Source organism: Pomacea canaliculata, linkage group LG8 (assembly GCF_003073045.1).
Source record: "Pomacea canaliculata isolate SZHN2017 linkage group LG8, ASM307304v1, whole genome shotgun sequence".
NCBI classification, from domain to species: Eukaryota; Metazoa; Mollusca; class Gastropoda; order Architaenioglossa; family Ampullariidae; genus Pomacea; species Pomacea canaliculata.
The window spans coordinates 17301152-17327248 of record NC_037597.1 but is presented as its reverse complement, the minus strand read 5'-3'; the positions used below and the strand labels follow the sequence as shown (position 1 = coordinate 17327248).

The 26097-nt window shown below is 42.8% G+C and overlaps 1 long non-coding RNA gene across 1 annotated transcript; it reads left to right on the top strand.

Annotated features, from left to right (window-relative positions):
- The first annotated feature begins 3519 nt into the window (after window positions 1-3519).
- On the top strand, window positions 3520-5413 carry LOC112570936. The gene is made up of 2 exons (XR_003100722.1): window positions 3520-3706; window positions 4626-5413. It is a non-coding gene; the product is annotated as an uncharacterized LOC112570936 (long non-coding RNA).
- Window positions 5414-26097: the final 20684 nt, after the last annotated feature.

The window sequence follows — 26097 nt, the reverse complement described above, 5'->3', positions numbered from 1 at the left end:
AATGTGACCTGTATGACGACGTTGAACTCTACGCTCGATTTCGCTTTCGGCGAGTCGATATCATGTACCTGTGCGATTTAATACAGGAGGACATCGACCACCCTGGCTTTTAAATTTGACCATTTTTTAAAATTTTGGGCCCATTCCCGTTTTTGCTCTCCACGAGCACTGATGGCAACTGCTATGTCTTTCCACAGCTGATTTTTTTTCTTCGCGGTCAATACATAAACAAAACATAACAAAAACTACCGCACACATCAATTTACATAAATAGATCAACAAACATATCTCTGACAATCTACACAAATCTTTCCTCCATCTCATCATGCCCTACCCTATGAAAGGACCAGCTGATGCTAGTAACAGTATATATAGGTTGTAGTGGTTTGTCTTTTAGTTGTAACCTACACAAATACCGATAGCTTTCAACATACATCAATAAATAACACATATTTCAGGCAGTTCGCACATTTCAACTGTACACTGAACTTATACTTATCTATACATTTATGACATTAGCTACATCTGAGGCATAGCTCACCCATATATTATCTTCACGTATACAAATACCAAATCAGGGAAGGAAAACATGTCTATTCACACATTTTCAAGTAGGTATAGGGTATCCAGACTACGAGGAGACATAAGGGAGACATGATTTTTTAGAGATACATAACAATATATGTATGCATAACTAACAAGCAATATTTTACAATATACCAACATAAAAAACAAACATATACACATAAATTAACAAACATTTTAAGAATACATACATCTGCCCCGAGAAGCCACACAAATAAAGCAATCATCATAGAATGCACCTTGGAGCCCATGTGTCATAGGATGACAGCACAATATTAATGTATATCAAGACATATGTAGTTTTTGATAATCAAGATAAGATAAATGTATATAATCAGTATTTAGTTTAGTTAACAAGTTGTTCACAGGATAGCCAGTGTTTAGCAAACTTTTCTTTGGTTAATTGTAAACATGCATTAAATTTTTCAATTCAATATCTGTGTTTCAATATTTGGATATAGGGTTCTAACTGGGGGATAACTTTTTTAAATATACAAGAATATATGTATGCTTTTGCCAGCAATAAAATTAAATCAAATGGAACATCTGTCTCAAAGTTATTATTGCATCCAAATAAAATCAAATGTTCACTAAAAGTTATCTTAGGTGCATTTGTACATTTGTCTAATATACAATTTTGTAAGTTTTTCCAAAAAAAATTAACAAATTTACACTTCCAAAAAAATATGCTGAATATTTTCTTTATCATCTCTGCAAAGGCTGCAGACATAATCCTCTTCTAGTCCCATGTGGAATAATATTACTCTTGTCGCCCAGATTCTATGTAACACTCTGATTTGAAGCCGTTTTAATTTAATATCTTTTATATTAGCCATTGCTTTAAATATAACATGCCAATCAACATTTCTATTTATCCTTTTATCCCAGTGAAAGCAACAGTTTGGTATACATGCGTTAGATAATATTTTATCATAATATGGTCTTGCTCCGTTCTGTATTATTCGAATTATTCTCAGAGTTTTGTTTGTGTCATATGTAGAAGGAGATAAATCTGTTTCATTCCTTCTATTTAAGTTTATGTATGTTTTTATGGCCTTTATGCAACCATTAAAAGAAACAAAGTCAATGTTAACATCATATTTATTTTTAACAGCTTGATATGATAGAAAGTTTCCTCTTTCATCTGTCAAGTGTTTAATTGAGTATACATCTCTCTCCACCCATCTTCTATATAGAATTGGCTTATTCCCAATTGTTATTCTATCGTTACGAAAGATAGGTTCTGACAAAATTTCATGTTTATCACACACTATATTCTCTCCAAAAATCCTGTATGCTTTTAGTATATCCATGCAGAAGCTTTTTGCATTAATATAGTGGCAAACTGCAGGGCCCAGTTTGTCCAAATAACCTATTATTTTATGTGTAGACAGAAGATTTTTTTCCAGTTGTGGTTACTTTTCTTTATTTTCTGCAGCCATGATAATTTTAACGCATTCATATAAGTTTTAACATCAGGTATGCCCATGCCTCCAGCCTGGATATTTTTCTATTAATTATATCATTTTTTTCCATTCCATACAAACCTAAAGATAGATTTCTGTATGTCATTTGTAACAAAGTCTGGAGGGTTAGGTAGTAGTAACCAAAGGTGTACTAGTTTTGATAAAATTAAGGACTTATAAGTATTGCTACTCTCCCTAATGGAGTTAATTAACTGTCTCTTTAATCATATTTTGTACAACATTCTTATTTTAGCAAGCTTGCTATCGTAGTTTAATTTTATACAGTCTTTTACGTAGGTCTTTTTTTTTTTTTTGATAATTGTTTCCATTTTTTCAGGCAAATACCTCAATCTCAAAAGATAGTATCGTGGTTGAAAAGACTGAACAAGACCAAACATAAAAGCGTAACACACGAACAAAGCGATTGTTGATTGGCTGTTTGTCTATAAATAGCCAGTGACGCGAGAGAATTCCCGGGCAATTCCGAAAAGGACGAGAGGTCACTGTCTTGACCCATTTCTTAAGTAAGCAAGCAGTTGAGTCCGCTTGTGCACACCGATGAGAATTCTCGCCAGCAGCGAACTCAGCTGAGTAAAGTTTGCGGTTAAGTCGGCCAACTTAAGTAAGAAATTTAAGTTCGCTTGTGCACATCAGCCGGAGTCCAAATCGAGAGGCGCGTCGACTAACTTAACTCAGTAAACTTAGTCGACCCAGCTATCTATGGGGCGCCAAGAGGGGAGTTTTCTCTAATTTTCTCCTTATGTGTACGTATATATTTTATATTTTTATACAATTCAGTTTTATAAGGGGCATATGGGGCAAGAAAGTCAAGGATCATCTAATCAGCGCTCTCGAAACATGGTCTTGCGTTTGTCTGTGTATTTACAGGCTAGTTATGAGGAGTCAGCCGTTATAACGCTATGAATATATTGTGATCCCGAACAAACACATGCATTTCAAAGCATATCACCTTCATTAAACTAAACCGACAGAGAAACTTTCATAAATTACTGACGACTGGGCACACATCGGCTTTCCTGCTGTGCTTGCTGTTATGGCGGAATGACAGCTTCGTGACTAATGAAGTACGTTTGTTCATTTTTATTTGAGGTACATGTGAATACTGACTACTATTTAGTAAACCAAATACCGTCTCACACAGGGTCTTAACTGTCTCATTTACAGAGTGGGTCAACTGTTTTTGTGATTGCACTAGGAGAATTGAGAATATCATGGTATGATGAAGTACAAGGGAGAAAACGCTTCATTTTTGTGAAAAATTATTCAAAGGTTATTCCCCTTTATTTGTTGTTGCGTCTTGGTAAGTAGGTTAATGTTAATAATGTATTCAAAAATACCGAAAGTACATAAATATATCTAAAATGTATATTCATCGGCAGATATTGCGTTTAACAATGATTAGTGCAGCATTAAACGATTTTCTTGTCACGTCGTCTGCAGCCTCTTTTTGGATAGGCAATATGGCGGACGTCATGTTCTCGTGCTTGAATGTAACGTAAACAAACCTTATGCCTGCGAGCCTTCTGTCTGAAAAGACAATGTCAAGAGCATCCAAGATTACGCTCGGTGTATCTGTTACCTTTACGGCTAGCATAATAGCTTATGTCCATTCTTGGCAGAAGAAGGAGAAAGAGGTGAGCTCCCGCGGTGATTTATGACTGATCTTGCGAAAAACAAAAAATGGAAAGTTCCTATTATTAATTAATTAGCGATAACCTAACCCTGAGCTATGCATTAAAAACTAAATACTAACACAAAAACTAACCCCAAATAAGTAATTCCTCCAAAACTGAAATAATTCTCCTTGAGTAGACAACTTCTGTCACAACCCCTTGGTGGACATTGCACATGCTTATAGTATGGAGATTAGAATGGACAAGAGTAAGGTCATGGTCAACACCATCTGGCACAATAGAGCAGAGATCTGCATGGTTGGGTACTATGTTTTTCACAGATGGCAGCTGTGCAGCTGACATTTATATAAGAATCACAACTGTAACAGCAGCAATGGCCAGACTGAACAGAATATGTGACTGCAGAGACATCAGCTTCACCACCAAGCACATGCTGTACAAGTCTTCTCATTGTCACCATCCTCCTGTACAGATGTGAAATGTAGACCTTGCTGAGATAGATCCAAGCATTTGAAACCAAATTTTTAAGGAGACTGCTCCGTATCTCTTATAAAGAACACAAAACAAACAATTTCATATACAGTGCAGTCACCACCATGCTGGGTCCCCAGGAAACATTGCTTGCTCAAATGGGGAAAACTGTCATGGTTCAGCCATGTCACTAGACTTAGGCACCCAACCAAAGATGGTCCTTTAGCGGTACATTTAGAGAGGGTGAAATCACAGTAAGCAGAAAAAGAACAGGATGGCAAATGTGAAGGAGTTGACAGGCTGCCTGATGGGGGATTTGTCAAACATTGCAAAAGACCAGGTCTGATAGTGCATTCTCTCTGCTGCTGTGTCTCTTGTAAAATGAATTTAGTGGCACTTTTTGATTTTTTAAATTTAAATATATGAGAACATGTGAATTTATTTTCAGCGACTTCGTCAGGGGGTAATCTTTGACTTGGAAAGGCAAGAACAGAAAATAAAGAATCTGGCAGACAAGGAGAAGCAGACACAATCAACTGAAACACATCAAGAACAAGAGTGGCAAATGTCAGAACAAGTGAATAGACAGAAAATGACTGCAAACTCGGGGTAGCTTACATTAAGTCTTATAATGGTATTTCTTAAGACAAAATATGTCACAAAAGTTAGTGGCAAAAGTCTTATGTTGAAAGTATGCTTGTCTGATCTTAAATGAACAATAGATATTTAGAGTAATGGATTCATTTGTATGTTACAGAATAGATTTGGGGTGTTATCAACTCAGAATGAACCAATTTCCACATTTAAAACAAGTGTTGACTGTTTTGTATCAAAAACAAACATCCATTGAGTCTTATATGGCAAGAAATAAATATTATTTCCATGAGTGAACAGTGTATATTTATCATAACTATGATAATTCCAAGATGTTTAGATTCTTTGTTGAATGGTTCTATGATCTAACTGCAATGCTTGTGTATGACCAGTGTTTGATTTTGGTGGCTACAGTATGAAATGGTATTCTTGCATTTACATTCAAGGTTGCATGAAAGATTCTTGTTTATAGATGTTACACTTTTGTCTATGCCTGTAACAAGACTTTTGTAATTGCATGTATTTTAGCTAATGTACAACAAGACATTAATAACGAGTAAACACAACAAAATGTTATTACTGCTTGTCATTGACACCGAAGATATGTCATAAGCTGTATTTTGAATTGCAGAGTTCTAAAAGTGTAATCAGTGCTGTTGAAGTATTGTGTGAGTTCGATCAGTGTGATTATTTTTTTTCTGAGCACTCCAAACTAGAAATAGTTTTGTAGGAGCACTTGGCAGTTACTTTAATTCTCTATTGTTATTATCTATTGTTGGATACATTATCAACTCAACATGCAAAAAAAAGTAATCACAGAAATACAAACATTTACAACAGAGTGGCTGTGTAACCCAAAACAGATGTAAAATAATATAGTGTTCACATGGACGCTGAGTGACTTATTTAAACGATGAAACAATGTCAGTCTTTGAAAAGGATGAGACAAAATGCTTCCACTTTCTAAAGCTATATTTTCTCAAGGCAAGTTTGCGCTTCTCAAGGCTAGGAGTATATCTTTGGGGATTTGAAGTTAGAGTCCACAGTGGCACTGCTGACACTCAGCATTTTTCAATAAACCCACAGGTGAACACTTAAGAATTTTTACTGAGCTCCAGAGGAAAATGCTTATGGAGGTGTTGTATAAATCCATTTCACAAGCTTCTGTCAAGTATAGCTATCAAGATAGGCACCATAGCGTGGAAGAATTTAAAGCAGTAAACATAAAATGGGTTTAAAGCTTTAGGCCAACATGAAGTGGATTATTTTTGTTGCGGCTTTTGACATGGGCTTTAGCTAAGAACGACAACTGCTAGCTCCTGTCAGGTTTGATGGAAGTAGGTACAGCATTACGTCCCTTGAGCCGAGGTTTCGTGTCATCAGCAGCGGTGGCGTCTTTCACTTGCTTGAGAAGTTTGCTCTGCATTCAGTGATCATAAATAATCACTTTTTTTTCTGGCTCTCATTTCTGCCCATTACAAAGCCCTAAATGCAAAGTAAAAGATGGGGCAGCTCGCTGGGAGTGTTTTCCAAGCTGCCTTCTCACCAGAAAAAAAACCTTTTTAATTCCGTATTGCTAGTAAACCGCGGTGCACATCCTTCAGGTCTCCCACCCAGCCACCCACGCGCACGCTCTTCTCACTATCGTGGTGGAGGGGTGAGGATGAGGTGCTGCATATCATGTTGGTGGCTGTATCATACAGCAGTACTTTTGAACCAGCTACACTATAGTGTTCACCAATATCAATTTTTAAAACTTAGCTTGCCAATAGAAACTATCCGACAGGATGTTTCTTAAATGAGCCTCGTTTGTGACGAATAACGGTGGCAGTCCAGCATATGACAAGCCAGTGGGTAAAAAAATCTGTCGAGGGGGGAACCAGAGACAATGTTGCACCGCCAGCCGCCACACCTGGAAGGAAGAAGCCAGCACAGCAGATTCCGCAGCCGCCACAAGTATCCGACTGCGTAGGTGAGCAAAACAGCGGAGGAGACGAAGAGCAAACCAAGGTCGATAACTTATGATGAACACCGAGTCGGAGTTGCGCACTATGCCCTTACTAAACGATGTTCAGTGTTTATGGCAGTGTTTTTGTTACGTGTTGTTGATATATATATATCTAAAGCAAGGACAACATTGGTAACGTTCCGGGTGAATGCTAGATGATGAGAGTGGGGAAAGCAATACGCATACAGTTTGTTATAGCTTATCATATTTTTGCATGAATATCCATCATAAACCATATGATGAATGAGGATTCTGTCGAGACAATCAGTGCTGTTTAGTTTTGTTTCCATGTAGTGACAGAAAGAGATGGCCTTAGCAACACGCGGGGTCCTAGGCGGGTGTCATATGGGTGGCCGAGAGCCGTAAGTGTAGAAAGAAGAATCCCCCATGGCGGGGACCCCCTCATGGGTGGGACCTTGGACGGTTGCCCTAGTCGCCACCCCCAAATGGCCCCTCCAAGACATGGAATTAGTCGAACTGGAACATACCTTCATATAAAATAGTTATCTTCCCTAGAAGGATGTGTTAGATATCTGAAACTTAAATAGGAGTGTACTTGTTTGACGAAGCGTGGGACAGGTTTCGAAGCTTGTTTCAGGAAATATCACCTCGGGTGAAACTTTGTGGACTGCACTGTTACGAGAGCTGAGTTGCGATCTTGCTCACCAGAGGCACTGCACGTGCGCCTCGGCTTTTGACGAACACCTGTATTGGAGAGCTATGCGTATTTCCCTGCCCTCCTCCAGGAATGCTTTTTCCCCCCTTGACGTCTCGTAAGCGTGCTGTTGTCTACGAGATTTTGGAAGGGTAGTGGTGCCAGTTACCAACTTACCTGGTCAGCGATTTTATTGGCGTGTCAGACATATGGCTATGTGTACTTTTTTAAGTCTTCCCCCTTGCCTTCCTTTACCCAACATTTTTATCTTTGTGTATAAGTAACAAAGTGTGCCTGTGTGTGTGAGAGAGAGACAGAGGTGAACTTTCGTGTGTGTGTGGATGACGTGCATGTGTGTGTGTGGCGGTTGCAGACGTGCATGCATGAAAGGGGGAGAGCGTGACAGTAAACGCACCTACTCATACCGGGCGCATGTGTCATGTGTAAGGGGGAGGTAACGTGCTATTCATGGATGGCAGCAAGGGCAAGGAGCTGGGCTATCGGTTGCAGCGCTGCCTCCGCGCGCTTCAGGGACCCCCTTGGCATCACTAGTCGCCAGGTGGTTAGCTGCCGCGGAGCTGGGAGCCTGGTGACAAGAAACGGCTCACCGGGCAGACATACCTAGATATATAGCGGCCAGCGACTTGCTGTCTGCTCCTGTCTCCCTGGTCCTGCAAGAGTCTCACGTCTCCGTTCCACGTGGCCCAAGACCGTTTCTCACCACTCACATCAATTCCCTCGTCCCATCATCACACGGTTTTCATTCGTTGAGTCCCCCTTCCACCTTTCATGAAGACTGTACAAACTCCAGCACCTTTTAGCACGCTGCTGACCTCTGCACACTCCATGCTAGGCTGTGGGGAGGGAAAGTGGTTGATGGTGAGAATAATGAAGTAGACCGTGCATACCACATATGAGGATTTGGATGTGAGTTTCTATTTCTCCCTTCTCTCCTTCTTCCACTCTCATTCTTTCACACCGTCTGCGATTGGTAATTGAACTTGGAGTAAGGGTTTCTCTACCCCAATGAGTTTTACCACGGAGCTATATACAAGTCCGTGGTCTTAGGAAGTCTTCATCTATAGAAGCGAATAGTAACTGCTTCTTAAGGAACAAGTGCTCTCAGACGCGCTCGGTGATTCATCCACTTGTTGTTTCTCACAAGGATGTATCTCCGGTACGAGACCATAAACACTCGCACGGACTTGCTGTCGCACGCGTGCACTCTACTCGCTATTGCGAAGAGACTAAAATGAGATTCTTCAGCACAACTGCTGGAGCGACGATTGGTAAACCGCGTGTGGACTTTGCTGTCCACTGGTCAACGGGCATCTGTCAATAACCGTTTACGTCCTCTGTCCTGACCTTGCACGTTAACACAAACGAACCTCGTGACGCACGGGAAAGGGAGAGGGAAGAAGGTAGCAGGGGAAGGAAGAAGGAGAATTTAAAAAATAATGATCGCAGGTAGTCACTGGGAGCCCGCAGAGTGTTAAGATGCGCGGGGTGTGCTGCAAGGATGCGGCCTGCCGCGTGCATCTAATATTAGCACACCCACATTTGGAGGGTGGATTTGCCCCTCTACCCGCCGTCACGGGCCCGACGTTGTACCCCGTTGCTGCCGTTTCCTCCGTCCAAGTTCGTCGGAGCCAACTTCCACCCCCTGCCCTCCTCTCTGTCGTTGGCGCTGTTGCTGCGGTCGTTTATAGCATAACATGCAATACACACCCGTACCTTATCGCCACACGATTACGGCAGACCCTGTGCAAAACTTGTTTGATCTTCAAATTTGCATAATGAACACCACCAAGACCTCCGGGGTCCCCGGTTCCTGAAGCTTGCCTGGCGCCTTCTGAGAAATTAAGACAAATGGAGAGACTAACGGCCGGTGCGCTGTCTGACCGTTGTCGTCATTCACGTGATTAAAAAAACTATCAAAGAGAACAAAGTCTGATTGCTTAATTTGGTCGTTGTGTCACGACTGAAAAAGTTTGCGAAGAAAAAAAAAAGGTTTGCCTTTTCCCTCCACTACTTTGTCCCTGTGTGAACATAAGCATCTTCGTATCAAGACATGTGGACGGTTGGTGGAGATGGAGTTCTTTATGATTGGATAAAGCTTGGTGCAAGATAGTACTTCCCGAAATCTGGTGAATTGTTCTCTTGACATAAGCCTACAAACCTCACCATACACAGTAAGAGGTCAAAATCGTTACGTCATGCCACCTACACAGATAAGTCTAATTAACATCCAGCTCTCCCATTGGCTGAAGCCTTCACTTGTGTACAATCTTGACGTCGGTGCTGTTGACCTCATACCGTGCAAGATGATGTTTGTATGCGTGTTTCTCGAGAATCTAGATGTAGGGAGTTAGTAATCTTGCATTAAGTTTTTCCAAATCCTTATAATCCCCCTCTCAAACAAAAACAAAACAAAACAAAACAAAACAAAACAAAAACCACAAAAACAAACAAACAATATTTGCATAGCATTAGTCCTAGTGGCCAACAGTAAAAATTGCACATTGAACTTTAAAAAAAAAATCCAAGTTTTTGTTGGATAATCTGCTAATCCACAGGTGAGTGGTCAGGACCAGTGTCTGAACACCAGTGAACTGAGACTGGAAACTGTCAGTTTGGCGGCATTCCTCAATTCTCCGTTTAGCTAGATAGCTTTGAGTGAAAGTTTCTCTGCTGTAAACAGATTGTCAAAATATCCCAGCCCGCCTTCGCCATCTGCTTCGTGACGTCAGAGCCGCCAGTTCGTGCTGTCGGAACTTTGAAATTCAACATACACATAGGAATGTAAACTGTTTGGAATTGGGGAAAAGATGCGGCACGGTGGGCGAGTGGAGGAACAAGAGTTCTGATTCATCTGTATATGAGTTATGTCCACTTCACCCCTTTCATATACCGATAACATACTTTTAAAAAAACCCCACCTGATTTCTTATTATTTCGTTCTTGTAAAGCTAGATAAACAGGTGTGATCATAAATACAATATTCCGTCACACATCATCACACATTTAATGGGTAAATAGTTGCAAAAGCAGCTTATTTGTTCCGGTGTGTGCTGATGGCAAATAGTTGAGTCAGCGGTTGTTGGTTTTTAACTACATGCGAACAGTCTTGGATGTGAGAGTTAACGTCTGATTAACGACCGGTGGTGGATGTGCTGGTGGTGGTGGATGTGGTGGTGGTGGTTTTTAGATCAAAACTCATCTTATAGTCGCATGCTGTTGTGGCCACGAAGTCCACGCAAGCCAGAATACCTTCCAAGAGGGTCATACTCATGTCACAAGTGTATAGTGTGTCCAATAGTGATAGACCTCTTGACGAACGGCAGATATACCGTAACTAGCTTTTATGTATATTGTCACACCATGCCAAGCAATTCTCATCAGTAGATGCGCGAAAAAAAAAAAAAAAAAAGGATGTTGCTGAGTGCTTCACTGATGTTTTGTTTACAGTCTGTTCGTCCAAAAGGTCGAATCTTCTACACGTAACCGATAGGAGACAAATCGGGTTCACAATCGTCTCCCACCATCACCCCCTCCCTCCCTTCCAGTACAAGTGGAGCTAGCCATCGTATCCACCCGCTTCCCCATAGAATGTGGGGAAATGTTGAGGGGAAAGTGCACACAAAGTAGTATCCTGAGAGACTGTTCAACGATGAAATGCCAAAGCTGTACAAGACAAAGTAGATGCCTGACGAGTCAGACAGGATTAAGCGCTGCCGGCGGTCCTGATTCTTCAGCAGTTGGCGAACGTTTGGAGTGTTTATTGGCACAGACAGTCTCCGCCATCAGCCAACGTATGGCGAAATACAGCAACCAGCTCTGGCTGGCTTGTGTGGGATGTCTTGTCATCGCTCTCTCTCACACACACTCACACATGCACGCACGCACGCACAACCTTCCTCCCGTTATTTTAGTGTGTGAGAGAGAGATATGACAAGATAATGAGAAGCATATTTGAAGTCTATTCTTCCCGTGCCTGACGACACTACACGGTCGCGTTATGCGTGATGTAACCTACACCACAGTGGAAACTCGACTGGAAACACCTACCTGCCTATCACTCGAGCATCGTGGAGCTCTCAGCACATCGTAAACTGACAGTACCTGCCACGCAGTGGGGCAGAGCGGTGGGGGCGATGGTGTGTGTGTTGGGGGGAGCCTGCCATCCCCACAGCCATGGCCGTGCGCCAAACCCGCAATGCTGCTTCAGCAGTTACTGCTATCTACTGCGTCACGTGGTCGCCTCGCTGGTGACGTCGTCGGTGCAGGACAGTGGCGTCACTACGAAGGACGTTTGTCACCCAAGACGTATCCAGTGCCGACCGCGGTGGACCAGCGTGGTGATGCTCACACCAAGCCCTGACACCGGACGATTACGGGGGCGACATCTATCTGATGGGGTGTCACGCACCCGGCAATTGCATTTGAAAAGAATGTGGACACTGCGGGAGAAGATCACTGTGCACTGCAAGTGTGAATGTGATGGAATGACCTCGAAGACATCGTGGCTGTTGTCTATAGTTGTAGTTGCTGTAATTGCAAGGCTTTGTTATTTATTTTAAAATATGTTGCATTTTAAGCACCGTTTGATGGTGTATTATACGCAAGTTGAATAAACCTTGATTAAAAATGAGTTGCATAAAACCGGATTTAAAAGGTAACCCGCCATGTTTTATTTTTATTCGGTCCTTACTTGCACAGAGAGAGAATGAGAGAGAATGCTCCTTTACTGACTAGACCATCGGCCCGTTTCAAGGGCTGGGGGGGGGGGCATAACAAAACCATCAAAGGTAAGTAGACATAAATTGTATAGTAGGCGATTAAATTGTCATCAACACGACGGCATATATATATATTTTTTAACCACGAACTTGTGTTACACGTCCGTGATTATAGCAAACGTCACACTGTGCTTTTACAATTACTACATACAATATACAATTACTAACCCTAACCAAATAGAATGCGGTAAATTTACTGGAAATACAAGTGCAAAGAGAACACACACACACACACACACACACACACACACACACACACACACAAACATAAACTATTTTAAGGACTTACCTCTATGGTCCAATGCTTTGAAGACGAGTGCAGCTAAAGGGTTACAAATATTAGTTCTAGCGTCTGACATTATAAGTTGGAATCTCACTAGAGCAGGTCTCATAATATTTTGCGGGGAACTAGCTTTCAAGTGAGATTATATTGGCCAGACAAAAAAAAAGTGTATTTGGGTTTCTTCATCTTGACAAAAAGAGCAGTTTATATCCTTATTTTCGCATAACAAAAGCGAAGCTAATGGTAGTAAAGACCTGAAACATCAGCTAAATCTTATTAGAGCATCTCTCTTACCAATGTGTTTGATGTCTCCAAGAAACCTACTCTGTATTATGGAAGATTTGAATAAATTATAGGGAAAGAACCTCGGACTAGAATTCACTTTGCTATGCCATTCCTGATGCCAAAAAAATCCATCAACCGTAACTTAAATTTCCTCAGAAAGTGTTTGATATTGGCAACAACTTGATATTTACCACAAGTTCCAGTTTGGTAACTAGACACAAAACATTCATACATTAGTACGATATCATCAGCAAACAGTAGAATAATCAACTGAATTAAGTTTGATGAAAGATAAATGCTTATATACATTTTTTGTCGAATTTCAATAGTAAATTCATTTATAAACAAGGAAAACAAAATGGGACTAAGCACCTTGTTTATGACCCCTCGGACAGTTGAAGGTCTCTGTCAAATCCTTCCCCCAACTCTTACTCTAGCCTCAACAACTTCATACACAGCTTTGATGGCTCTGTAATCTTTCCATGAATACCATCTTCTTGGAGTACATGCTATAGGTTTTCTTTTGTTACCGGGTGAAAGGCTCTGTAAAATTCAATGTAAGCTACATAGAGTTTTTTGTGCCTGACCAATTGTTTTTGTACGAGTACCATGAGAGTAAATATGTGATTTGTCGGACAATGCTCTTTCCTGAGACCAGCCTGCTCCTCACCTACAATATCTTGTGTGTGTTTAAATTCCCGTCGGCCACGTCCGTTGGTGTGTAAGAGATCACGTGGAGTCCTGCCTCCCTTCGTAACCTTCTGAAAGCTCATTAAAGAGGGCAGGACTGACGTTTGTGTGAAAACAAACACTTGAGTAGAAATTAATCCTAGAGAGTGGATTCTACGTTTGCTCTCTATGTTCGTTTTATTTAACAACAAGCTATAAATAGAAGGCAGGGAATGACGGGTGTGCACTCCTCGTGACTTAGCTTGATATATATATATACAAAATTATATATATATATATTCACTGACTCCTTTGTTGTACAAATTCCTGGTCATAGGAAATTTACACTGTCCTCTATTTTCCCGATTCCTCCCTCTATCTTTCTGATAGATGGGAGGGAATTGTGAATTGTCAGCCTTATCGTGTCGTCATGATGTCTGCAGTATTTGTTGTTATTTTTCTGTTCTGTTTGTCAGGCGTGCTGTCACGTGGTGCTCTTCCAGAGTATCGTTATGGAGCGGACATAAGAGGCAAACATCTAGGTTATTTATCATCAGAAAATCCCATTCTGTTAGCCTCCAAGGTATCTACACATCTGCGACATGCCAGGTGAGGTCAGTATGCAAGAGAGTTCAAGGTGGGCGAGGGGAAGCCCAGAGTGGAAACTCCAGCAGTTAGCGATTGTTATAACGCCACACCCGTTTGAGGGCATTGAAATTGAACTGACAGACGACCACAACGAAATGAGCAAATAGCTCTTTATAACTGTAGACTATACAGAGTTCAACACAGTATTACACTCGTTTCGGGCCCAGCCCTGGACACACCTTGCAAACCGGTTCCTCCGCGTACCTAACGGTGTTTTATTCTGACAGTCAAGCTGTCGCTGAACAACACAATCACCAATAAAATCGGAAACACAAACGGATAAAGGATTTGTAGATCACGATGGTAGGAAAAAAAAATAATAACAGCTCGCTTGTTTTTATGACCAACGCCAACAACAGATCGTTTGTGTGTCTCCCCAAAGACATAAAAGACTGTCGACAGATCTGTACCTGTGTCTCAGCTGACATTAACGGTGACGGGGTGTCTGACGGTTCTGGATCATCGTCGTGTCTGCACAGATAGAAACTGCGAGTTCTAGGTTCAGGCTCTGTCCTGACACCACTTTTTCTATTCACTAAAACTAAGTTACCGCACTCCCCCCCAAAGATCGAAGGGTCACGGGACTACCTTTAAACTTTAACCCTGCCGGGTAGGCCAGTTTGTTGCCGGCGCTGTTGTCGTTGTTGTCCGCGTAAATTCTGAAAGCTTAGATTGCATGTTTACTATACAGCTCAACATTTTGAAAGCTAAGATTTTATGTCTTTTTAACACCTCAGAATTCTACTTTGAACACAGATGGATCAATTTTTTTTGTCGATGAGTCGTTCTCATCGAATCAGTTTTCGTTTCCTAGTGTGGAGTTGTGTGTGCGATGCTCAGGGACATCAGCCAAGTATGTCAGCTTGTTCCCAGTCCGCAGTTGTGTCAGGTTGAGGCAGACAGGAGCAGAAAGGAAGAGACTCGTGCAGTGGATAAGATGGAGAAGACAACTCGAGTCAAATATGCCGGCAGACGACACAGGACAGGGGACATAAACCTGCTCAAGTAACTGTTTTCGTAGGTGGCTTTTACAGGACGCAGAAGACTGATCAAATAACTTAGGTAGGTAGGTAGGATCGATCTGGTAGTACAGCAGAACAGACACAGACAGCTGTGGCAGAATAGAAGGGAGCAGGTAGAGAGAGAGAAAGCAGGTAGAGACACCAGAATAGAAGAGATATGGTAGAGAAATTCATGGCAGAACAGTGGTTAGGGAGCAGGTAGAGACAGAAGTTTATTCATGACATGTGGTGATATGTGCCTTGCGTGGTTTAAGAAAAAAACGTTTGATTTTTATTTCTTCCCACAACTTCTTTCTCCTTTCGTTCCTCCCTTCTGTGTGATGGGTTTCATACAGAAACAACTAATACAGCGATTGTTACCATTGATGCTATGGGTTTAGGCCTACTTAGTAAAAAATTCCATCTCTCTTTTTCTCTGTATGTGAGTGTGAGACAGAGGTCGTTAAATGTAAGGACAGACATGGGCAAGGAATCTTGGATTATACACAGCCTTCCGCTTGTTGAATATGGCTGAGTTCTCCCGCCCACCTCCACCCCCTCAAACACACACATTCCCCACCCACCCCCTCCACTTCCGACAGGTTTAGGCGGCAGTAGAATTATATTCTAAAGCTCTGAGTGTGTGACCTGCACAGCGATGCTCAGCTTACTGCGCGGTGTGTGTGTGTTCACAGCTAGTGACCCGCGCGGTGACAGCGCAGCCAAGCGTGACCTCCAGCTGTCCCACCCCTACCTCGGCTCCGTCTTTCCCACCCATCCACCCCACACACGCACGCACACACGCATCCGGCGGGGCTCTACCCAACGATTGGTGTACGGAATAGTTTACGAGCTGTAGACAGCAACAGGTGTCGCTGTGAGTGTTTATGCGTCAGGAGCTGCTGAGGGTACAGCGAGGGTGATTTGTTTTCTTAGAACTGTGTACAGCTCAGTGCAAGTTGCTATTTCCTCAAATCTGGATAAATACTATTCTCCCATAAATACCATCTCCCTTCCCCCAACTTCCGTTCTCGAGACCCATGTCTACATCGAAAAACTATCAACAGATCATATATCAGTATTGCAGAGAGATTTCATTAGGTTGCCATGGTTTACAGCTAATGTCAACTGTTAATTGAACGTGACGTCATGTTTGACCTCTTTAGGTAAATTGCACCCTACTAGACATTTAAAAATAAATATAGTCTTTATGAAAAATATAAATGACTACAACATTGGCCTCATTTTCTCCTCGAGGTAAGCGTTTGTTTTCTCGTTCAAACTGCTTTGTCTTCAGTTCCTTAGTCCCCTCTCCTGAAATCTGATCTACAGACAAATGAACACATGACTAAGGAACTAAACAACAAACAAACAATAGAAAACAAATATAATTGTGATGTAAATATATGTATACACAACATTTATGACTAACCAACTTAAATGGCAGAGAGGATGAATATAGAAAGGATCAAAGCCTATTTAGAGCGCAGTGACTCGAGCTGCACGTGCACTAGACACAGCTTATCAACCGACACTCGCATCTTACACGTGACATCTGTGTAGGTGCCAGCCCTCTACATCTTGTGGTCCTTCTGACTGTGCCTCTCTTTGCTTCCCGGTGTATAGAATATGGAATCGATGTTCACTCAGTTTTTTAGAGGTTTAGTCCATCACTTATCTACTAACTCAAAACAGAGGGTCCTGTGGATGTGAATAGTAAATATCGAAGAAAGTCAATAAAAAAACTAATTGCCGGTACTGTTTATTTTTGAAATGTCAGCTTTGACAGTTTTCTTCTTTTACTTTCTGGCATATTAACTCCTAGTTCGTGGCATACAGCACCTGTGAGAAGGGCGTTAAGTTAATGCAAAACAGACTTTCAGTTTCGCTTAGAATTTCCCGCCGGGGACTTGATCTTCTGGACAATGCAACGGGCACAGTGGTGAGTGGAGGTGACACTGCCCACGTCCACTTTATGCCTTGACCTGAGTGGGAAATCGAAAACCGGACACGTCTTTGCTATTAGCTGGTATCGAAACCCATTTCCTCCATCTCTGCCGCTTCAGCATCTTAAAAAGCCGAACTTCTTCCTTACGGCAAGAAAGATGATGATGAGGAGATGCAGAGGAGGAGGGTAATAAATGAAAGATTTGTATAGCGTGCATACTCACACTTGTAATGAGCATGTTCTTAGGGCTTAAAACAAGAATGAGACATGGAATATACGGACAGCATACAACGGACGGAAGAATAAACAACAGTACTGACGACAAATGTAGACAAATATAGAAAACGCAGAGAGAAATCAAGGAACAAGAACTTACAGCATCGTTATTATGCAGAGGAAGACGAATAGCAAAGCACCAATGCGTGGAAAACGGGGGGAAGAGGGTGACAGAGGACTACCATTGTGTGACTGTTAGGAGGAATGCTCAAGGAAGGAGTGTGTTTCAGTGCACATTGAAGGATTGAATAGTGGGTAGGTGGCGGATATGGAAAGGAAGAGAGTTCCATTGTTTCTGTGCACAGTAACTAGACATCCTGTGGCCATATGTTGTTCGGACAGGAAGAGTTAGGATGCGGTCATCAGATGGAGAGTGGAGTTGTCTGGCTGGGATGTAATGGGAGAGAGGTTGTTATCACAAAGGACAGACCGACAGACAGCTGTAACCTGTTTATCAAGAGTGGTGCAACAATGAATCCCAGATAACGACGGATGATGTAAAGGCGATGTTGGTTTCGCCCACCTTGGAGTGACTGGGCGGACTAACCAACGAAGGTTGATTTCTTCATCTGGAGTATAGGAGGGCGTTTTATCATCGTTTAGTTGAACGTTGTTTGTTATCATCCAGCTGACATCACTAACACCGGCTTTTATTCTATGGCTTCTAAATATTTCATATCCTGACAAATATTTAAGTGAATTCCCCTCTTTTCGTAACTTTTTTTCAAGAGATAGAAAGACCTGGTGACCCTGCGATCTCAGCATATTGGGATGTGTCAGAAGTGACTAGAAGGCCGAAACAGTTGGCCACAGTCGGAGAAACGGACCGTAACTTTGATAAACTGTTAAAATTGTTAGTAAAGGACGAACACTTAAATAGGTTGTATGTTCATGTCCTCCTCCACCTGCGCTGTTCAGTGCAGTCAAGAAGTCCTCACACTGAGGTTACCCTACAGGCCTACAGGGACAGATCCTGCATCCTGAATCGCCTCGTAACTGTCCTACCGCTCGTAGTGTCATATAAACCGGCATTAAACACGAACAAATGGACACCTGTGCAAGTAGCATCAAGTTGCTTTTTATTTAACAATGATTAAACTAACCCGATCACGGAACTAAATTGTAAACTTGGCGAAATGCACCTCAGTGTTTGCTCATTGTTCACATCACATGTATAGTTGATGTGCTGTCTCGTTATTGTTATTATTATTATTAAACCTGAAGTCAGCTCATTGATAAAAACAAAAACAAAAAGGCCAGGAGCATTCCACGCTTGATACACAAGAGATTGTGTGTGGACAAAAATAGATCAGCCGTTGGGGGGAGTGACTCAGCGACCGGTGTTCGGAGCATTTCATTCATTCCATTCACTAATCATCATACGGGGTGCGGTCGCTCACCTATCGGAGTATTCTCGGCACGTGTGGGGGCGACGTCATCGATCTGTTATTCCCGTTACAAATACTGGAAACATGCACATGAGCAAGGCTATAACAAACACTGTAACCTGCTGACAGTACATCAACCTATACATTGTTCATGTCTACCCTCCTCAATACCTATCCCTCTATACAACACAGCATTCCACAGAAAATCTCGAAGAAGAAGCAAGTTATTTGCAGTTACTTGAACGCCTACTGTACAGACTGACAACAAACTCCTAACACACGTTTCCGGGATCGTTTTCTTGTTCCTGTATCTTTTCCTGAGTAGGCAATGATGATTCTACTCTGGCGACATTTCTTTTAGTCGTTTCCTGTCAAACTGTTATTTGGAGTGCTGTAAGCTACGTTTTGCTACATACTGTTCCTGGTTTCGATCTCTTGCTCCGCCTTTGTTCGTGGATTTAGCAGGAACTTTTGTAGAAGGACTTGTTCTCGGTATTTTGCTGTAGTCAGCTAGGACAGACTTATAATAGAGGGGTGACCTCCGATTTGTGAGTACATTGTACATACTGCCTACCTTCCGCAGCTATGTATATACAGGGACTCTTTATATCTATAACCGTGTTGTCTACAGGTCAGTGCTGTGCCTTGCGACAGGAAGGTTTGACTTCCCTTGTAAAAGGAAACCGATGGCCGCTGAGCAGTGTGACAAACATGTGATTGCTATGTCACAAGAAGGGGAACGTCACTTTCCTGTGTACGTGACCATTGCTAGCGCTTACCGGAACCTGTATGTAAGATTAAAAAAAAAAAATGAGTGACAGAAGAAAGAAAATATATAATAGTAAAGAGAGAGAGTAAAATAGTATTAACAAAAGGTAGAGGGCAGTGTGACAGCATACAACACCAAACTGTTGATAATATTCCCGCTCTGTCGTGACTGCCACTGTCACTCCCTCTCTCCGTCTCTTCCCTCCATCCCTAACCCCAGTGCTGAATGAGCGCGACGGAAAGATGAGGTTAAGGGCCTCTGTTAATCACTCACTGACGAGGGAGTCAGAGCAGTGGCCGACACAAAGTGCTCTCAGCCTGATGCTCTCCTTCATCAGGGTTACAGCCATTCGCTGCCGGTTAAAAATACCCAAGTTCTATGTCGGAATGTCGAGGGGGCCAAGTGCCTACAGCTGGAGTGCCTACAAAACCCTATTCACGACTATACAGCATTGTTTATTGTCGCCATATTTGACAAAGCTCTCTCTCACACAGAATAAGAGAGAGGGGGAAGAGAGCTCGAGAAAAAGTATTAAAATGCACGGACAATGTACTCCAGTAGACCACGAATGTGAAAAGAGAAAAGACGCCACAAAGACTTCTCAAAATGTTTCAGTGGTCTAGTAATACAAAGCTTTTTTTTTTTCAAGTTCTAGGAAGGGATACAACAGTGTAAAAGGTATTTTCCAGTGTGCTATGGTGTGTAACTGAATACAAACAGCATCACATGGGCCTGGTAAACAACATCGAGGAAACAACAAGGAAGTTTTGGGGTAGAGACAGTGATAAATCGCTGGTCACCAAAACCAGTGCTTTGCTCTCAGACCTCATTACAAGGACACCTTGGGGGTTCAGGGGTTCACAGTGTCCTCCGTGCCAAGCCGCCGGTATCTCTCAAGGTTATTGTATCACAAACATTGCGATTAAATATCTAAACTGTGTTTTACATGACACGTGTGTGTATGTTTTTGTTTGTTTTGGCCCCTTGAAACATAGGGAGGGCTGGGTTAAACACGTTTTGCCGCTTAAAGATATGACATGCTTAATAAAAGCGCATATAACTTTCAGCGGGGAAGGCCCTCGTCACCGCCTCCACCACCACCACCACACCTCCTACACCGTTTGATCAAAGTAAAACCTGATCAGCTGCGAGCTCTCTCCAAACACACACGAACACAATAGACAGCACGGCATGCACGAGGTGAGTGTCAATAGGTCTTCTGTGACCCGCTCAGCCCCGGGGCAGCTTGCAGTCAAGTATTAAACTCCCGCCCCCCGTGTAAACTCTGGAACTGAGTGCGTGAGCAGCTCCTGCATGCTCGATGGGGTCACACTGGGCTCATGTGACCAGGCCTGACGAGAGGGAGAAGGGGCAGAGGACGGGTAGAGGGTGCTATACCCGGTCTCGCGGCTGTCAATGGGGCCCGACCTTGGGCAGTGGATTTTTTTTTTTCCTTCTTCTTTTCCTTTTAAAGATAGGTATGATAAAAGAACACCCAGACAGGGTGCTCTAAGGATATTTTCCATAGAGCGGGGTACTACAAGTTTTATCCTTTAACATCAATTTTCCTTGCTTACTAACCATTCACGTATAAACAAGTAAACAACTCTATGTTCAAGTAGTGATGTAGATCCCAGTGCACGGGTGGGCAAACTACGGCCCACTGGCCCAATCCGTCTGTCAAAATGTAAAGTTTACTTGTCATATCTTTATTCACACTAGGTTAATTTGACTGAAATTTCTCCGGGTTTTTCACCTTTCATCCCTCTCTTCCCCAAACATGTGGAAGTACTTTCCTGTCAAATATACTGATCAAAGCACAAACTTTATTTCATTCACGGTTTAATTCTTGCTTTAGCGAATGACATGAGACCATAACAAGCCACTCACAAGGATCAGAACCATCATCAACGTCCAGAAATTGTACTTATTGTGATCTGACAAGACACGGATCACTCTCTAATTTTAGTGGCTATCAATTGTCATCACAATTAATCTCATTACAAGACCAGGGCACTGTGTCCCAGAGAGATGGCACCATCCTTTATCTGTGGTCGGCGCGATGTGATGGTCATGACCAGCATCTCGTCTGATGAGCAAAGCTCGTGGTCCCGACCTCCGCCCCCAACGTACCGACAGTCACGTGTCCCTGACATGACAGGACAACACACACTGCATGCCAGTGAACATACCAACATGCATGTTGATGTGCAGTTGCCAACCTGCACTGACAGAGGGCGTGCAGTTATATACTGTTAGTCATCCACTCGACGGAGGGTACACAGAGAAAGACAAAGAAAGGGCAAATGATTTTTTCTCTCTCCTCCACCTGTGCGTCCTTACAATAAACAAATGAAAAAAAAATCAGATGAGGTAAATGAAACTACCTGTAAAGAGGCTTATGTTGACATATACGCACATCAGGGATATGTCATGAAAACAGTCAAATGGATAAGTCAAAGAAACTAGGAGAGTTAGAGTGGGGAGGATGTTTTCCCGAAAATAAGACCGGGTCTTATGTTAATTAGTTGCTCCAAAAAAGGTATTAAAAGTTATTTTCAAGGGATATCATTTTTTTCATGTACAAAAATCTACATTTATTCTAATACAGTCATGTCATCTTCTGGAACATCGTCAACTCATATTCTTTTATTCATTATTTATTTATTAGTATCATTACTTTATAATTCAAAACGCTCATCGTGCGTTTCAACGAAGGAAATCGATCCTCTGGCTGACGCCCTTGACTAGGGATTATACCTAAGGTAGGGTTTATTATATATCACAAGGATCCTGAATAATCATCCTGGGGCTTATTTTCGGGGAAACACGGGATGCCTGATCTCAGATGTCACGAAATGTCGCTCTGATCTCAACATCGCATATTTAGAGGGTGGTGGGGGGTTCGCTAGGCAGGTCAAGGTCCTGACCTTAGCCATTCACGCGGATGTTTTGTTGATACCACAAAGGTAAAAGTGACTTTCGACCTCCGTCAGTCTCGTCGAAACTACGAACTCGGATTAAAACGTAAATATCACCACGACCAACACCACCAGCAACAAGCAACAACCATCGACAACATAAATACTAGAGGTGTTTCGTATGGAAACCAAAGCATGCTAATAAAGACAAGGCAGAGTATATGTGATTGAGACACCAAGCGCGGCGTGTCCCCGATTCAAGTGACAACAACCGCCTGCACGCGACAACCACTCCACAAGATCTGCGATTTCCGCCCTCGCTTGGCTGCCTTGAGAGGGAAGACCGACGAAATAACCATAAGCTGGCGAGGGTCGGTCACGTTTACGAGATGAGGTGCCGGCAGCGTGGTGTGCAAGGTGAGATTAGCAAAGGCAAGTGCAGTGAGCCATGGGGGCTGTGCGACTGTCTCCCCGGCGCTCCCGCACTGGAAAAAACCTCGGGGGCGGGGTAGGTTGGTTCGGACACCACATACCGTTGACTGCACCTGCACCGTGACTGTATACAGGGTGCAGAGTGTAAACGTGTGTGTGGGTGACAGAGAGTTTAAATGTTCCTATACCGCCATCGTCAAGGTGCTGATACCACGCGCTCAAGGAACGCCACAGCCAGCACGCCCCCCGACCACGCTCTGTCGGTAACTGACGTCACAGCCGCTCGGTGATCCGGTAGGTCAAAGTGTAAGACCGGCCAGAGGAGCGGTCAGAGAATGATCAAGCCAGTTATAACGTGTCACTGACTTTGGTGCACATGCTCCAGACCCGCCAAAATAATAATAAAATAAAAGGGGCCTATGTTCACAATCTACACTACCCTATATGGTTATTTAGTTTACTTTTCTATATTTCTTCGTAACAACATTATAAACTGTGCCATCATCATCTTTGTTTTGTTAATGCACATCCAAAGGCTATTCTTCAGTATCAACCGACAGGTTAAACGCGACTGCGGTTAAACACGCTGACCTGCGATTTGATAAAAACGGCGCCGTGACCCGCTTTGGCGGTACAGTTTAAATCCCTCGCAAACACTCCTCCTGAATATAAAGCATAGGCGTGGGAACGTTCCTCCCCTTACACCTCCCGGCCCCCTACCCCTGTTGGCCTACTGTGAGTCAGGTTGTGCGACATTCCCTCCCAAGCACAAGTGCTTATTTGGGCTGGTCGCTCGTGCTGACTCCTCCTGTAAGGCTGTCACATTTTGGCAAGAGAATCTTAAAATCAAACATGTCTAAGAACAAATCTGACGTTCTGGCCAAAGACAGTCGTCAGCGAATTGTTACCCACACAGCTGGCATTTGAAACACAGATGATGGAAAAGGATAGGAAACATCAGAAGCACCACACAAATCTGGGGCACTTTTTCAAACGAAATGACACTTCGGGGGTCTAGTCTGGAGCAATATCGTAAAAAGTCAATGGACAGCAGCGGATTATGTACCTCCTAGGTGCAGAAAGGGTTAAACGCTCAGGACACAGTTCAACAACATTACTGCCCCAGGCCCGAGCCTTTGCAGACAAACCATGAAGGGGGCGGGGTGTGGTCATGGTGGAAATACAAATTCTTTTTACAATATTTCGAACTGAGTGGACATATATGGTATCTGTGTGTCCTGCATGATTCGAATAATTCATCTTTTGCAACTGTTCTAATCTGGTAGACGACTAATATATCGTTTAAGTTTTCCAAATGTTCGTCGCGTCACGGTTGAAAGCAGGCACGTGCCGGTGGGATGCGATTAGCGTGGACGCACGGTCAGGCCACAGCTTGCCCTGTAACCTCCTTCTCACAGAGAATTACCACAGTGGTCCTTCTCCCCTCGTAACAAGGTTACAAGTATTGAAGTTTAGCGGTAATTCGCCGGTGTTAGCTCCCTCTGCTGAGACACTTTTCTCGGCGGGAGACGACTTATGGCAGTTACACACACAGTGGCAGTAAATCCTCACTTAAAGTTGCTGAGATTCTTGGAACTAACAAAATTTAATGCCGAGATTTAGCGACACCCTCCCTACCCGCTTCTTCATATGGCCGCAGTTAGTCGTCTCCCTAATGCAAAATGGGGAACTTGGGGAAAAGCATCCTGTGTCCGAAGTAATGAATTGGTGTCCAGACCCCGAGGGTGCTACGCGGGTGTTTCTTTATCCCAAGGCATCTGTGCCACCGATTTATAATTACGGCTTTATGGTAAAATATTTTAGGGGTCTAGACACCACTTTATAATTTTGGAAACAAGAAGCTTGTCCTCGAGTTCCCCATCCTGCCCCAGGGCAACGACTTACCCTCGCTTCATAACTACCGCCCCGGGAGACTAATGTCTGGCTACGGACTCCAAAGAGCGTTTAAGTTGTAAAGTTTGGGTATCTGGCATGCGTGTGACGTATTGGACTGACACGTACGTGTGTGTGTGTGCGCGCGTGCTGAGAAACAGTAGCATCCAGCTGGTCTTGCACGTGCATGACCTTGCAGAAGGCACATGCATGGGGCTGCCTTCGTGTTCTCCCCTGCAGATTGAGTCCTTCATGAAAATAGCTCTCTCTCTCTCTCTGATTCCCCACCCTCTAATTTTATTTCCCTCCAATTCTATTCTCCTTCCGTCTGGGACATGAGGGTCTCGATCGCACTATTCCTGACGTGTGAACGAGAAACGATAGACAGGCAGCCGACCACAGCTGCCTTGCAAGCAAGAAATAGAACGACACATTTACAACATGCAAAAACAACATTGTTGCTATTTATTTTGTGTAACCCCAGCTATCTAGTTTGAAAAACGATGCAGCAGTCAGTCAGGAAGTTGCTTCGGTCTTATCGAGAATCCTGATCTCTGGCAATCTCCTACAATCGCGCCCCTCCTCACACTCAGCACCTACGCGTCTAAAGCTTCAGTGAACAAACTTGTTTTGAAACAATAGCAACCGACAAAACTTTTGGAAAAAAACAAAAACCCACCGCTATAACGATTCAACACATACATTCAGTTCAGCACTTCAGACTTAATTTTAAAAAATTTAGTCATATACCCTTTGATGGACCCATGAGCAGCCCCCTCCCAACCAGCTGTCGGAAACCTTACCCTTCCAGATGAACGTGCTACTGAAAGGATAATAAAACATGATTTCCTAGTCTACAATCATTCTTGACATTTTCCTTCCTGTCCATGATCTTTGCAATTGTCATGCGCTGCCGTACAGCCTGGCGAATTTAACGAAAAGAGACACGAAAACATATGTATGCGGGGGTCGCTAAAATATATTAGTGTAAGCGATCACTTGTACTTGTTCAGCATTTTAAAACTGTTTATGTTTGTCATCTCTGTGATATGTTAAACTGGGCGTATGTCCTTTATAATTATTTTCAGCGCAATTAGAAACATCGCTTACTATCAATCCACTCATAGAAGAAAAGATTAGTGGAGTGACACGACGTCTGTCATCTTGGTCCTCCATTCATACCCTGCGTAAACAAACAAGTCACTGAGAAGGATAACAGTTCATAAAGGGCGGTCATTAAATTGAACAGTAATGTAAGCAAGTACGTTAGGAAGTCTGATAACACTCTGATATACACAGTTAGTCCTTACAGCACTCACAAGGATACAGACGAGCAGCACTGTGAGTCAAA